This window comes from Ptychodera flava, chromosome 1 (genome assembly GCF_041260155.1).
Source record: "Ptychodera flava strain L36383 chromosome 1, AS_Pfla_20210202, whole genome shotgun sequence".
Lineage (NCBI taxonomy): Eukaryota > Metazoa > Hemichordata > Enteropneusta > Ptychoderidae > Ptychodera > Ptychodera flava.
In genome coordinates, this window is record NC_091928.1 from 62,276,493 (window position 1) to 62,294,120 (window position 17,628).

The 17,628-nt window shown below is 36.8% G+C and overlaps 1 pseudogene; it reads left to right on the top strand.

Moving 5' to 3' along the window:
- Window positions 1–17,628, top strand: part of LOC139142502 (low-density lipoprotein receptor-related protein 6-like) — a 180,738-nt pseudogene that overhangs the window by 141,715 nt on the left and 21,395 nt on the right.

Here is a 17,628-nt window from a genome sequence, read left to right on the forward strand (position 1 = left end):
TTAGAAATTTTCCAATGTATGATCTTAATTTAATATGTTCAAATTATATCTTCTTCAATTACATATTTTTGCAGCAATATTTGCCATTTTGGTCTGGCTGACCTGAAGTGGGCTGTCAAAAATTTCCTCCTTCATCAACACATGTCACAAAAAGTTATTCTCTACATAACACAAAGGAGCTCTATTAGCTGCCAGGTCGCTTGTTTTAAATTTTCATAGAAACGTCTTCAATTTCCCATTTTTATGAAGCTTCCTAATTTTTTGATGGCAAAAACGTTCAGAAATAGTCCACAGTAATGATTCAATAACTTTTTCAGGTTGTGTTGATATGCACAAAATTAATAAATATTTGTGAAAAGATTTTCTGATTTTGGGCGATTTTATACCTGCAGGAACTAAGAATACATAATGTGGTGATCTTGTGAGCATTTCATATTGTAAACTGTATTTGATGTTAAAATGTGGTAAAAGAATCATTAGAAAGCACAGCTGAAGGTGATTTTGCAGGTTTGGTTTCCAACATATATATTCCAAACTTTTTTCAGTGTTTGAATTGTCACGGTTATAAATAGCTCCTACACTTCCTGTCATTGTATCTCTTTAAATAAACATTGTTGATACCAAAGGGTGGACCATTTGATATCCTGATGGGGATCTGGAAGATTTTCAGAAAAAAATAGATTCCAAGCAAATGTCAAAGAAAAACGAATCTGCCAGAAAAGGCTTGACTAAAAGAAAAGGTGGGAGAGTGGAAAAAAATACTGTACAGTGGATCAGGTTGAAAATAGTGCTACATGTACCTCATCAATCTTCAGACCCCCCCCCCCCAAGGATATCAAATGGTCTACCCCCATGTCTCTGTGCACACATTTTACAATGCACTGCATCTCAGTTAAAGATTCCAAGTCAGGTCAGGATTTGAAACGAATAGTCAAGTTCACCACAGTTAAAGTTCTTAAGTTGATCTCAGTGCCATCACCCTTGTGACATATTGGTTTTATAAGTTATTCCAAAAGTGGATGCACAAGTTGCACTGGAAGAAAACAATGTTTACTTTTCCCTGTAAGGTTTTTGAGTTAATGGTTGTATGTTGAAATCTCTCTGTGTATCTGGTGCCATGGTGTATGAGCAAAATGTAAACATTGGTTGCATATTGTTAAGCATTTCAGTCAAGGTTATCTGTTGTTCATGAAAATCAAGAAAAGGTAGCTGTTTGCCTGTATTTGCCAACACATAACTGCCTTGCGTGTTGATTGTCTTAGATATTATCACATACTAAGTAGAAAGAGGACAAGAAACTAATCAAATTGATGTATAATATTCACCCCGAGTGCCTATATATATAACTATTTTATCATTACATCCAGCTGTTTGTTATATCTTTATCACTCTCCATGGGCCAAAGCACACTAAGGAGCCAATGTCATCACAGCCAGTCTGTGTATGTCAGTCTGTCTGTATGTCCATCCATTCACCAGTCTTTCTGTAGACCAAGTTTGTGGAGCTCATAACTGAATAATTTCCACATTAACTGTGGCCAGCTTCGGAACGTTTAGATGGTTATCTATAATCCAATGGAATCTTGTAGGCGTTGATAAAAGAATGAGAAAAAAACATGATTTTCGTAATCTACAATTTATATTGATAAGAGAATGATTACTTTATTATTTGGTACGTATGATTGGAGGAACAATGTATGCGATAGTTTGATTGAGAAGCATAAAATTCGTATATAAGTATTTTTGACATTTTTACCGACGTTTTGTCAGAAGTCTTGTTTTCGAGAGTCAATATCAGATACCAGGTATCAAATTTGGATTTTAAGTTCTAAGGATCATTTGATTACCATATATCAAAATATTGATGAAATTTGTATATTAAGTAAATATGAGCAAAGTGGAAGACAGAAGTTTGCAGTGCAGCTGACACACTGTTTTACAAAAATATTAGCATGGAACTATCTATATGTTGTGTTTAAAAGAAGTTTTTGAGTACCATGTTGTGCATGTTTTATTATTTTTTTAAATGCCAAATGTGATATTCTTGAAGTCCCGGTCTAATTGCAAAAGATTGAGAATTGCTGCACATTTTACCTGTGTATTTGTGGTAGATACGTAGGGTACATGCTCAACTGTTAATTAGTATTTGTTCAAATGAAGTCAGGGTTACTAAAATGCTACTGAACAACAAAAGTGAAAACTTGGTGAATAAACATTGGTCAGGTTATCTTGGCAAGGCAACTAACATACCACATTGTACAATGGAAGTCGCTATGAGTGAATCTAAAAGAAGTTATGGTGTACAGATCTTGTATACAACCAGTCTTTCATTTTCAAGATGCAGGACAATGTAAGTGTCATCTGTATAGTCAGTAAACTTTGGTGCTTAATCCAACAAGGTCAGGTTATTAGTTACAAACTCTTACAACTGTGAATGTAAATATGACAATTTTGTGTGAAAAAATGTTCCAACTTTGATTTCAAAGGATTTTGTTTTTTCCGTTGTCATATTGTATATTTATGGAATTGCTTGTCTGTGTAAGTAATGGCTTCTACACAAATCCCTGGTTTGATGCTTTGAAAGTCGGTTAGAATAGCTTTAAAACAGATGTACATATCTGATGCTTCAGGCTTCTTGCTATATGTTTGTGTTTGGAAATTTCCCTATTTGTCTATGTCACTGCAATGCTTGTTTAACTTGGTGGCAGTTTGGGACATACCATTATCATGTAGGTGTGGCAGCTTCATTAACAGTGGAAGGTGAGGAATGCCCATTATTACATCTTACCTTTGTCTTCGATTGTGCAACTATAGACCGTAGAGAGACCAAATATTGTCTACATTAATTTTATTCATTTATATCATAAGGGACACGTTTAGTTTGGTATGGCTGATTTTATCGCTAGTTATGATGTACGGTACTAGGTGCATGGTATTGTGTAAGTGTATGTGATCAATAGTTGCAAGTTGCCAACCATTCCATACTTCAATGGATGGTGTATCAAAATTTGTTCAAATTCACTTGACTATGAATATCACAAGCTAAGGTACATAGAAGTGTGTTAAATATCGTGTATAGATTCATTCTACCTTGCCATATGTAACCAAATGTGAGCAAAGTGTCATTGACGCTATTTTTTATTTGTTGGTTACATCAAAAACAGACAATACAAACATGTACCGGTCACATCCTGAGCTCTTTAAACGGTATATTGATGACTGCTTTGGTGCAGCATCTTGTTCACGCACAGAATTGGATAATTTTATTGATTTCGTTTCACATTTTCACCCCGCACTGGAATTTACTTCCACCGTTTCAGACACATCGGTTGCATTTCTTGACATATCAGTTTATATCAATGGGGACTCGCTGTCTACCTCCATACATTATAAATCCACAGACTCTCATGCATACGTTCTATTCAGCTCATCTCACCCCCGTCGATGCAAGGAATCCATTCCATTTTCACAGTTTCTACGCGCTCGGCGCATTTGCTCTGACCAAAAGGATTTTTAGCAGCAGCTAGACACTATAAGCACTTGGTTTTAGGATCGGTGTTATTCCCGCTCTGAAGTGGACAAAGCCAAACAGCGCGTGAAACCACGAACACAGGAGGATGCGTTAAAGTCAACCACTCGTTCTCAATGCAATCGCATTCCTCTTGTATTAACATACCATCCTTTTAACCATAGAATCCGTAAAATCATCTTTGAGTAGTTTTCCATCTTAACCAACTCCCCCAATACACAGCATATTTTTTCCGCACCTCCCATCATGGCATTTCGACGTGACACGAACATCAAAGACCGGCTGGTGCGTTCCAGTTTACCTAATCGCGACTGCGCTCCTGGAACATCATCATGTGGCCGTCGAGTGTGTAACACCTGCCCGCATACTTTTACAACCAATTTCATTCAGGGCCCGCGTGGTAGAGTCAATGTTTCCGGCGTGTTCACATGCACGTCGGCTAATATCATCTACTGCATCAAATGCAGACGCTGCAGCATGCTATATATCGGCGAAACAAAGCGTCGCCTAGGCGATCGCTTTGCTGAACACCTTCGCACTGTGACCGACAACAAGCTCGCATACCCAGTGGCCAAGCATTTTTGTACACCACCCCACCGCGGTCGGTCTGACATGGCAGTGTCTGCTATAATTTCCACCACCGACTCTACCCGCCATAAACTCGAACAGGCCACTATTTTCAAACTCGGTACTCTGGCACCAGCCGGTATGAATGCATATTTTAACGCTTTTGATCGTTCCCTTGTTTGATTGGCTGTTTTTCTTTCTTGTGTCTTCACGTTTCTCTAGCGAGTTTAAGTACTGACGAAGGGTTGCACCCGAAACGTCTGCGCATTTTAGTCTCTGCTTTGCAAGTGTTTTATTTCCCGCTGGTCGGTTAGTATTTTACTGTATTTGTTTTAACTTTGCAGTCTTTATTTTAACGAGTATTGTATTTCCCGCTAGTCGGCCAATTTTTTACTGTATTCATTTACACTTGCTGCAGTTTTATTCCTCTTTTGAGGTAGTTTGTAATTTTTACTGCAATGGTATGGTGTCATCACGTTTCAACACAATGCTGCAATTGAATACAAGGAGCCACATTTGAACACAATGTTGCACTGGAATATAAAACATTGAATAAGATCATAAAGGATCTGAAAGACCTCTATCATTTTCTTTGCTTTACTTAATTATGTGAATTATAATCTCTGTTTTTAATGATATAAACCTCATTTTCATAATTTCACTTTTTCAACATTACAGTGACAGCTGTCCCTAAAAATGTTCAGCCATGACCTTAACTTGACCTCAGTGAAAATGTGGGAATTCCATTATTGATACTATTTGCATGGATTTTTTCAGCTCCTGAATCTTTCTTGTTGTTCAGTCAAAAGAACTCTGTGAGTCGCCTGACACTCAGTAAGAATGATTGTCCTGATGTGATTTTACCAATCCATGGCTCAGAAATATCAGAGATATTGACTATGACTACAAAACCAAAACAGTCTACTGGGTAGATGGAAAGACAAAACAGTCAAAAGATCAAAAGACAATGGATTACAGGTGAGATATAGAGATTAAAATTGCTGTACAGTATTGAATACAGCTGTTGTAGTTCACATGCAGGAGGTATGTAAGACCCCAAAATTGACAAAGTGAGCGTCAAAGTGCTCGATCGAGCACTTTGTGGAAAATGGCAAACTGAGCGTCAAACTGAGCGTCAAACTGAGCGATCGAGCACTTTGTGGAAAATGTCAAACTGAGCGTCAAAGTGAGCGTCAAAGTGAACATGATGGCGCCTCCAACGATAGGATGTGGTATAATTAATTTTGCCATCAGCTGTGAGATCGCGTCCCGCCAGGTCGATGTTTACATTCACTATGGCGTTACCCATTGAGTCGTCAATCCCGCCTGATGATTTGGTATGAGTTGACATTCCCTGTTACTGTTGCCCTGTTTCAGGTAGATAATCTTTCCGAACAGATTTCGCTTCAAGGCCATAACAATTATCATTTTTATACCTCTGCCTCGCTTACCGCCAGGATTACCGCTGCTCAGAGACTGAATATTCATGAAAAGTCATTTACCACAGACTGGAAGTGAATCATTCACACCTCTTCTACTCCTAACGATCGCGGAAATACCGCAGGCACAGCGCTAAATGGCATGAACGGCTACAGTTTGCAGTATTTTTTTGAGAAGAGAGAGAGAGAGAGAGAGAGAGAGAGAGAGAGAGAGAGTGTGTACATCTACGTCTTGGTCAAATAAACTAGTACGTTGTCACTGTTGCGTAAACTTATGTTCAGTTCTCTTCCGTCTGTAAAATATTGCAAACTAAATACCGAACAAAAGGTGCATTTCACGAACACCCCCTAACATGTCTTAGGTGTAATCGATGTCAAAAAAATAGTTGACAATTTATCAGATGTAAAGTTCAAGTTAATTACGTATACGACATCCAAATTTTGTTCAATTTGTGCGAGATCGGGAAGTAAAACTCTGGTCATAAGCTTACATCGGTAGAGCCATTCCATGATAGCAAATATCGACATCGCGTCTGGGGACAATTTGTTGTGTCTATTTTTATCTATATTTGATAGCAGCATGAATGTCCTTGTACTCAATAAAGAAGGCACTGAAATTACCAGTTAAAATTGGCTAACTGCTACGATGGGTTGCGACGTTTTAGCCACATCGTTCACCCCACAACTACAGCCTATCACCAACCCGACATGCGAACAACCGGGTAGGCGAAGTTTATTCCTTAAATTTATGCCATTTTGATATTTATACGCCTACAGACTTGGAGAAATTCTACGATCAAGTTTATCATCACTTCATAAACACGTTCAATAAAGAAAGCATTCTGCTATAAAGTTCGTGTCAATAAAATACGCTGCTGGTATAATTGTTTTGAAGTCCGAAGCTCTGCATTCAAGATTACAGAATGGTAGGTATTCTTTGAACTTTGAGCAAACAGAACGATGAATGTAAGCAAGGAATATACTAGAAATATTTATGTGTTTATCACACGACACCAATGTTATGTCTTGTGTTGATAGCATTGTAGTTTTTTACAGAGTGATAGAGATATTGCAAATCTAGTTGGCGCGATCACTATGAAATAATCAAGAAAAATATAAATTGACCGACATATCGACGTAGTTTACGGCTCTGCACGCATCGATATTACCATAGTCGCGACGGGGCCCGGGATATGTGCCGCTACGGACCACGCTTCTCTAGATAAAAATCACTCTGCATTTTGATGATTTTCAATGAATGTGTCTGTGGACTATTGTAGCTGCACAGTAAAATTTCTCAGATCATTTCTGCGCTGATCGCCATAAAATGCCGACGTTTTGTCAAGCGACGCCGCTCACCGGCACCATTTTTGTTATATCCATGACGGCGATTTTCCCAACAAAATTTTTGAGGGACATTTTACCAATTTTCATGAATCTTCCTGTCATTTTTTATAATTATACACTGTTTAAGTGTATGAAGAGAGTGTACGCGTTAGCATATGGCCGGCAGTTGTATCGGGCCAAGTGTCCTTGTAGCGTTTCTTATGACATCTACGTTACGCTTGAAACAATAACAACAAACAAACAGTTATGTTCGTTGAATTTTATTGGTCAACAACAACAACAACAACAACAACACGACTAATAAACATAAACAACAATACAAACAACAACAACAACCAGACTTCTGGGTTCCCTATGCTCAGAGGGTTGAGCCCACTGCAGCACTGAAAATTCCATGAACTTGATTTGTTTGAAGTCCTGTCAGCGTGGCTAAACTTGACTGACATACAGTTCGCGTACGTTCAATAATGATTCTACATAAATCAGACTTGTTATCCAAAGACTCTTGATGTTGAAAGGTCAATTTAGACGTTGCCTGAATAAACACATTGTCTGGAAATCGTTTGCTGAACGTGACACTCTATGCGATGATCGTTTTTTGGACGTGGGATTCTGTGCATGTGATTGTGATTTTCTATCCATTTGACATCACGATTGCCGAACAATGTCTTATCATGACAAATGTTTCAGAATTAAAGCAATGTGAAAGAACATCTTTCACCCGAAAAAGTGAAAGTTACAGTAATTTTTTCGGCTTCAGGCGTAAGCTTATGATAGGCTCAAAACTTTTCAGTCTCGGTCAACCCATAGAGAATGACGTATATTTGACCTCGCTCTGCCTGCCATTTGTCTACTCACATACATGCACACTACAGATAGTGATTGACATTGCTCCATCGAGGTCCGTTGACTGCAGGACCTTGACTCCTATCTCTTATTCTTTTTGACTACGAAGAGTAAACTGTAATTAATTGTAATTATGACACCAATATTGCGCGCATCATTGTAAACACGTTTTTATTAGCCAACTGGCAAATCGTGTACTATCCAGTACGCGCTAACTGAGCACCCATGCAAGCTATATTTCGCATATTCGCTACATTTTAGCACTCAGTTCTTCTTTTTTTCGCCCAGTTTGACGCTTACTTTGTATCAAACGCTGTTTGACACTCACTTTGTCAGTTTCCAACGCTCAGTTTGACGCTCAGTTCGACGCTCACTTTGCCATTTCCAACGCTCAGTTCGACGCTCACTTTGTCATTTTCCACGCTCAGTTTGACGCTCACTTTGTCTTTTGCCACGCTCAGTTCGACGCTCACTTTGTCGAATTTGGGACCCTTACATACCTGCCAGCCGAGGGGTAAGTGACTAATGTTACTCTATTGTATTTCTAGTTCTGCTGCCAGCAATGCGGAGCTAATATCTAATAGATTGATGTGTGGCGGTGTCCAGAGTCAGGTATCTGTGGGCTGGTGTCGTTCAGCATCCATGAACTGTTTAGTTTCGTTGTCAATGACACAAATTAAGCTTATCTAATAGATGGATGTGTGGTGTCGTCCGCTGTCTAGCGTCTAGCATCCATCAAATGACTTTTTAAATTCCAAGCTTCTTCTTGAAAATGGCCAGTCTGATTCCTTTATGGAGTACAGGTCCCATGGATGACCTGAATCAGATTTGTTTGTTCCTGTGAACAAAGTCCGAGATTTTGGCTCCGTGCGTCCATTTATGCGTCCATCCATTCATCCACGCAGATATCTCAGACATGCCTGAGCCAATTCCTTTCAAAGTTAGTACAAGGATAATACACTATAGGCATGTCCTTTGTTTGGGTGTGGTATGCATAATTTATGCTATTTTGCATAATAAGGGATTTTGATAAAAAGAGCTGTTTCTTAAGAGACCATGCCAAATTTGATGACACTTTGTACAGATGTTGATCACACAGAGCTCTAATAGCACACTACAGACATATGTCAGTATTTTGTCAATTAATTGCTAATTTGCATATTTATGAATTTTTGTGATTAGGGTGATATGTCAAGAAATAAGAATTCATATTTGATGAAACGTAGTACAGACATTAATCTCTGAATACGTGTACAAAGGCATTCAGCAGTATAATGTCAATAATTTGCATATTTGATGAATTTTTTAATTAAGGTGATATGTTTTGAAATTCTGTGGCAAATTTTATGAAACCTTGTACAATCTTTTGATCTCTCAGTGCTCTTATAGTTTGCAAAGACATGTAGAAGTGTCTTGTCATTAATTGCTAATTTGCATGTTTGATTAATTTTTGCAATTTAGGGTAATATGTCTAGCAATACTGCAGCAAATTTGATGAAACATGATACCAAATTTTAGCACACAGCACTGTAACAGTGAACAAAGATGTTTAACAGTATCAGGTCAATTTATTGCTAATTTGCATATTTAATGAACTTTCTTAATCAGTATGCTATGGTATGCAACAACTCTAAACAGGGAACAATGTTAGTAACTAGTGATCTATATACTGAATGACTGCATTAAATCTGATGACACTTGTTGTAGATGTTGATCATGCAAATATTTTACAGTCAAGAAAGGCATTTAGCAGTATCAAAAGCCAATTATAGGGAGTCTGTTGGGGACTATGTCATTGTAAATGACTTGTTCAATTGTGATGAAATATGCAAATTTGTATTATTGAGGCTAATTTTGCTAGTCTTCTCCTTAACGGCTGGTCAGAAAGCTTTAATAATTGGTATACAGGTCCCTGTGGATGGCTTTATTGAGATTTGTTCAAATCATGATGAAATGTGCAATTTGTATTTGTAATGCAATTTTTGTCATTGTTGGTCAAAAAATATTTAAAAATCTTCAAAAATACAGGTCATACAGCTTTGATATTTGGGATATTGGTCTCTATGGATGACCTTTTTCAGATATTTTTTCAAATTGTGCAGAAATATGCAAATTTGTATTTTTAAGACGATTTTTAGGTCACATTTAGTATATGTATAAGAGAGCTTATACGGTAGGTCGGCAGAATCTGTATGTCTGTATGTATGGATGTTAGTATGTGTACATTGATGTATATCTATCCATCTCAAAAACAGCAAACTGCAGCACCTACCATCTTAGTATTTGGTGTACAGGTTCACTAAAGCACCTGGTATAGTGCATGGTGGTAACAGGCGGACCTGCTCCTGATTTTAAAGACTTTTTACCAGCTTTCAAGTGGCACTTTTTGATGAAAACTTCTCCGTGGATCTTTATGTACTCAGGGATCCTGTGAATGCTGACTGTTTGCACCGAGCACCTCCGTTAAAGCTGTACTCATGGCTGTTTTTTCACCAACTAGCATCTACAAAGAACAGCTCAGTTTTTGCTTGTGAACCATCCAATTCCTAAGGTCAATTCATATGCAAATATTAACCTTAGGAGCAACAGCTGTGTTTGCCAGATGTTGTATTGAGTAACATGGTATTCACAGTCTTGATGTGTTTCTTTTTACTGCTTTGCAACAACAAGCTACACAGTGTCCATAAAGCTGCCGATGTTCCTCAGCTCAAGTTTTGTCATTTCAACGTAAAAGTTGGTGCTCCTGTTTTGCATTATAGTAACTACGTGGCTACATATAGATCACTGCTTATTGATTGAGATATACAGCCAAACCCTGGTCCTGAGAGCAAATGTAATCTATCAGTATACTACCAGAATGCCAGGAGTATCAAGAACAAATTTATGGATATTCATAGTTTGGCTCCACATCTCTTGAAATTCGACATTATTGTTCTCACTGAAACATGGTTATATCACACTATTGAGAATCAAGAACTTTTTCCTGACCACACTATTTACCATCGAGATCGTGTTGACAGGAAAGGAGGAGGAGTTCTCATTGCTGTGAACCATCGATTTCGTCAAGACGTCGTCCTGATTTTGAAACAGACTGTGAAGTTCTGTGGGTTCAAATTCAGAAAAGTGACACGAATACACGTACTTCACCTTGGAGTTTTCTACCGCCCTCGTAGTGATGACTGGTATCATCGCTTATCCAATTGGAACACTCGCTGTCTTCGGTCTACAGTGATGATAAGGACATTATGCTGTTGGATGACTTTAATTTGCAATCTATTAACTGGTCGTTCCCTTCAGCACCTACTTCATCTAATAACATTGAGGTGTATTTCATTGACAGTATACTCAATAATTTTTCTTTAAATCAACATGTTTCTAAACCAACAAGGGGTAACAATATCCATGACCTGGTTCTGTCTTCATTTGAGTGCATTCCAATTTATATTGGTGAGAACTTGCTTGATTCTGATCATTCTTCTCTTACATTGAGTATTCCCACGTATAACCATTCTCCATTGGCTTTCCGACGCACCGTAAATTCTATAATTTCAAGAGGGCAACTGGGATGACATCAAAGCCGACATCCATGCCATTCCATGGAGTTCTTTGTTGTCTGACTCTCTAAATAGCGCGTGTAATATATTCTATGACATCTGTTTTTCTACACTCAAAGATCATTTTCCTCGAATTCATACAAAAAATAGCTCCACTATGGTTTGATGACGAGGTTTTTGATTTTTTAAAGGAAAGGAATAGTATATTGGAGATCTTTGAGGAAAAATCCATCCTTGCACAACCTTGAAAGGTATTATCAAATTAGGTCCTTTAAAAAGAGGGTCAAAGACAACTATGCTCTTTACATTAACTCAATTGCAGATGATATACCAACCAATCCTAAGCGTTTTTGGACATTGCTGCAGTCACGTAAGCGTATAAAAGGTTTTCCATCTGTTCTTACGTACAATAATGATTTAAAGGCGAGCTCTGATTTTGAAAAGGCCAATGTGTTTTGTAAATTTTTCAATCAGTTTTCAATAACAATATTGCTGCTGATATTCCAGATGTTGCTACTATAATTGACGACCAATTTTCTATTGATATTGATGTTGATAGTGTCAGAAAAGAGTTGCTTTGCATTAGCACCAGCAAAGCTATAGGAAGTGATGGCATTCCCAATATGTTTTTGAGGGAATGTGCAAATGAACTTGCTATACCAATTACCATCTTATTCAATAGTCTATTAAAGAGGGGATTTTTCCTGATATCTGGAAACGTGCAACATTATCCCTATTTTCAAATTAGGAAGTCGTTCAAAAGTTGAACATTACCGGCCGATTTCCATTTTACCAAGTCTGTCTAAAATCTTTGAAAAGATAGTTCACAGACAACTCTCACATCATGTTTCCAATTCCATATCTACTAATCAGTATGCTTTGTTTCAGGTAGATCTTGTATCACTAATTTATCTATTCTTATGAAAGATCTCCTCTCAGCAGTTAACAGCAAATCACAATGTGATATCATATATACCGATTTTGCTAAAGCATTCGATAGTGTAAATCATAAACTATTACTTCATAAGATGACTTCTTTTGGTGTCCAGGGCACTGATCTGAAATGGTTTGATTCATATCTTGATAACAGGCTACACAGAGTGATTATAAAAAATGCTTTTTCTGAGTGGACTCCCGTCCTTTCGGGCGTTCCTCAGGGTTCTCACCTTGGTCCACTTTTATTTATTCTTTTCATTAATGACATCTCTGATAATCTTGTGTCAGATTCGTTACTTTTTGCCGATGACATGAAGATTTATCGTATCATTGATTCGGATAATGACTCTTTAATGCTGCAATCTGATATCGATAGAATTGTCAGCCTGTCCGACATTTGGTTATTGAATCTTAATCCTACTAAATGTAAAGTTCTTACTGTTTCATTGAAAAGAAATGTTCATATTTTCCCTTACAAACTCGACACTCATGCATTGAGTAGAGTCAGTAGCATGAGAGATCTCGGTGTTATTATTGACCAAAGATTATATTTTTGTGACCATGTAAATAACATGATTCAAGGTGCTAGAAAAGCTCTCGGTTTTATTATGAGGAATAGCCATTGTATTAACAGTTAGCACGTTTTAAAATTGTTGTACTTTACCTTGGTAAGGTCTAAGATTTGGAACAGTATAAGTAAACACCAGTCTGATAGAATTGAAAGAGTACAGCATAATTTTTAACATTTCATCATAAAAGAATTACTGGTTTTTACAGTGATGACATTGACTCGTTGTGCAATATTTACAATTTACAGTCATTAAAATCAAGGAGGACTATTTTTGATCATATATTTTTATACAAATGCATAAATGCAAAGTTTAATGTTAATGTTTAGCTTCATTTTTAGTCTTCATGTACCAAGGTTTTCAACTCGGCGTACTACTTTGTTTCATGTGCCATTTGGTAGAGTTAATTGTGTTCGTGACTCTCTTTTTAGTAGAATTCCGAGACAATTTAATTTGCTTTTAAACGAATACAATGACATTGATCCTTTTTCTGTAAATTTAAATGGTTTAAAAATGTTTTAAACATTGTTTTCTCAGTATTTGTTAAAGCTTGTTCGTCTTGTCCTCATGTTTTAACTCTGTATCTGTATTTTTACTAACAATCTTCCATAAATGGCCTCGGCTGTGGAAGTCATTATTAATAAAATAAAAAAAAAAAAAAAAAATAGGGGTGGAGATGTGAATTTGTTGAAATAAACATGTCAGTGTCAAAAGTATGCAAATTAGGTAAAAAGGGAAACCTTGTAAATTGCTAAAACTCTGTATCCACAGACCAGATTTGGTTAAAACTTTGTATGCAGGTTTTTATAGTGACTTTTAGTTAGATTTTTTAGCTCTCATAGCCATATGTATATATGGCAATGGAAGCTATTCTTGTAGGCTAGGAAAATGTCTGTATGTCTGTATGTCTGTATGTCTGTATGTCTGTCCGTCAACATCAAAAACTCCAAAACCGCTGCACATTTCATCTTGATATTTGGTGTGTACATGGATGATGGGCTGTAGATGAGATTTTGTTCAAATGAAGTTGTCATTGCCAAAAATATGCAAATAAGTGCCAAAAAAGGCGTTTTTGGTAAAAAATCTCCTTCTTCATAACCGCTGGTCAGACAGCTTTGATATTTGGTATACAGGTCCCTAGGGAAAGCCCAACTTTGATTTGTTCAAATTGTGATGAAATAAGCAAATCTGTATTTTTAAGGATATTTTTTGTCATTTTTGGTCAAAAATTTATTTCATCAAAACCGCTCGTCTGACAGCTTTGATATTTGGTATACAGGTCCCTAGGGATAAACTAAATATGATAAAATCTGCAATTTTGTATTTTTGGTGCAATTTTTGCCATTTTTGGTCAAAAAATGTGTTTCTCAAAAACTACTTGTCTGATGCCTTTGATATTTGGTATACAGGTTCCTGGGGGTTCTCTTAGTGTGATACAGTGAAATTTGATGAAATCTTCAATTTTTGTATTTTTGGGTCAGTTTTTGCCGTTTTTGGTCAAAATATTTGTTTCTCAAAAGTTACTCATGTGATAGCTTTGATATTTGGTATACATTTTTATACATAATTATGATGAAATCATCAATTTTGTATTTTTGCAGCTAATTTTGCCATTTTAGGTCAGGCCATCCTGAAATGAGCTATCAAAGATCTCAACCTTCTTCTTCAATACATATGTCACAAAACGTTGCTCTCTTCATAACACAGCAGAGCTCTGTCGACCATTGGTCGTTTGTTAGCTCCCATAGCCATATGTATATATGTTTACAAGTTTACATTTTATTGAAAATCTCAATAGCCACTGAGCAGATTAGATGAAAAATTAGCATGTAAGTACTTTGGGCTGACCTGAAATGATTGTGCACATCTTGGGTCAGTATCTTGGACTTGCTATTTTTCATGAATTTTTTTGTAATTTCTCCCATTTTTGGTCAAAAAATCTTCTTCTCTGAAACCACAAGTCTGATTGATTTGAAACTTGGTATGGAAGTGCATAGGAGTGACCTTTCTCAAATCTGGGCAAATCGTGGTGAAATTTGCATATTTGCATTTTTTGGCTATTTTTTTCATTTTGATCAAAAATTTTTTTTAACTCTGAAACCACACGTCCGATTGAGTTGAAACTTAGTATAGAGGTTTTTACGGGTGACGTCAGTAAGATTTGATCAAATTCTGGTGAAATTTGTATAATTTTATTTTATTGGGGGAATTGTTTCTATTTGTGAAAAAAAAATCTTTTAGCTTGATTTTAGCTTGTTTTGATAACTATATGGGAGCGACCAGTGACATTGTCACTATTTTTTATTTTTAGCTCCCATAGCCATATGTATATATGGCAATGGAAGCTATTCTTATAGGCTAGGAAAATGTCTGTATGTATGTATGTCTGTATGTCTGTATGTCTGTGTGTCTGTATGTCTGTATGTCTGTATGTCTGTATGTCTGTCCGTCAACATCAAAAACTCCAAAACCGCTGTACATTTCATCTTGATATTTGGTGTGTACATGGATGATGGGCTGTAGATGAGATTTTGTTCAAATGAAGTTGTCATTGCCAAAAATATGCAAATTAAGTGAAAAAATGTAAAAACAGTCAAAATTGAAAAAACTCAATAACACTGAGCAGATTACATGAAAAATTAGCATGTAAGTACTTTGGCTGACATGAAATGATTGTGCGCATCTTGGGTCAGTATCTTGGACTTGCTATTTTTCATGAATTTTTTTGTAATTTTCTCCCATTTTTGGTCAAAAAATCTCCTGATCTGAAACCACCAGTCCGATTGATTTGAAACTTGGTATGGAAGTGCATAGGAGTGACCTTTCCCAAACTTGGGCAAATCGTGGTGAAATTTGCATATTTTTAGTTTACACATCCATAGACTCCCATGTATAAGGCAGATCTCCATAGACTCCCATGTATAAGGCCACAAAAAATAAAAATTTAGTTTCTCATCATATTCATATTGCAAAAAGGCTGCAGTGACACAATTTTAGTCCCCACGGATGAAGTCCAGTGAGCTTATAGATTGGGTCATGTCCGTCTGTTTGTCCATCCGTGAGTCCATCCGTTCACGCAGATATCTCGGATATTTTGACAAAATGTCATGTGACCTTGATGACCTTTGATCTCAAATATACATATTTGTCCATAACTCAGTAACCACAAGGGCTACCACCCTTCATATATGGTATGATGGGACACCTTATGACGCCACATATTGTACCTCATTAATTATGCACATATCTAATTTTGAGCGAGCCAATAGAGCTAGAGGTCTGATTTTGGTATATAGGGATAACTTAGCAAAACAATTTTTTTGACAAAATGTCACGTGACCTCGGTGACCTTTGACCTCAAATATACATATTTGTCCATAACTCAGTAACCACAAGTGCTACAGCCTTCATGTATGGTATGATGGGACACCTTATGACGCCACATATTGTACCTCATTAATTATGTGCATATCTAATTTTGAGCGAGCCAATAGAGCTAGAGGTCTGATTTTTGGTATATAGGGATAACTTAGCAAAACAATTTTTTTGACAAAATGTCACGTGACATCGGTGACCTTTGACCTCAAATATTCATATTTGTCCATAACTCAGTACCCACAAGTGCTACAGCCTTCATGTATGGTATGATGGGACAGCTTATGACGCCACATATTGTACCTCATTACTTATGCACATATCTAATTTTGAGCGAGCCAATAGAGCTAGAGGTCTGATTTTTGGTATATAGGGATAACTTAGCAATACAATTTTTTTGACAAAATGTCAAGTGACCTCTGTGACCTTTGACCTCAAATATACATATTTGTCCATAACTCAGTAACCACAAGTGCTACAGCCTTCATGTATGGTATGATGGGACAGCTTATGACGCCACATATTGTACCTCATTAATTATGCACATATTTAATTTTGAGCGAGCCAATAGAGCTAGAGGTCTGATTTTTGGTATATAGGGATAACTTAGCAATACAATTTTTTTGACAAAATGTCACGTGACCTCGGTGACCTTTGACCTCAAATATACATATTTGTCCATAACTCAGTAACCACAAGTGCTACACCCTTCATGTATGGTATGATGGGACACCTTATGACGCCACATATTGTACCTCATTAATTATGCACATATCTAATTTTGAGCGAGCCAATAGAGCTAGAGGTCTGATTTTTGGTATATAGGGATAACTTAGCAAAACAATTTTTTTGACAAAATGTCACGTGACCTCGGTGACCTTTGACCTCAAATATACATATTTGTCCATAACTCGGTAACCACAAGTGCTACACCCTTCATGTTTGGTATGATTGGACACCTTATGACGCCACATACTGTACCTCAATAATTATGCGCATATCTCATTCTGAGCGAGCCAATAGAGCTGGATGTCTGATTTTGGTATATAGGGATAACTATAGGAGAGAAATTTTTTGACTAAATGTCATGTGACCTCGATGACCTTTTACCTAAAATATATGTTTATGTCAATAAATAAGTAACCACAAGTGCTGTGTCCTTTGTATTTAGTAGGATGGGAGACCTTATGACAACACACGCTTTACCTCATTAATTATGTACACATCTAATTCTGGGCAAGCGAATAGAGCTAGAGATCTGATTTTTTGGCATATAGGGATTAATTAACAATATAATTTTTTTTTTCAAAATGTCATGTGACCTCGATGACCTTTTACTTTGATTATACATATATATGCATATATATGCATATCTCAGTAACCACAACTTCTATACCCTCCAATTTTGATAGGATATTAGACCTTAAGATGTCACATCTTGTACCTCATTTATAATGCACATATGTA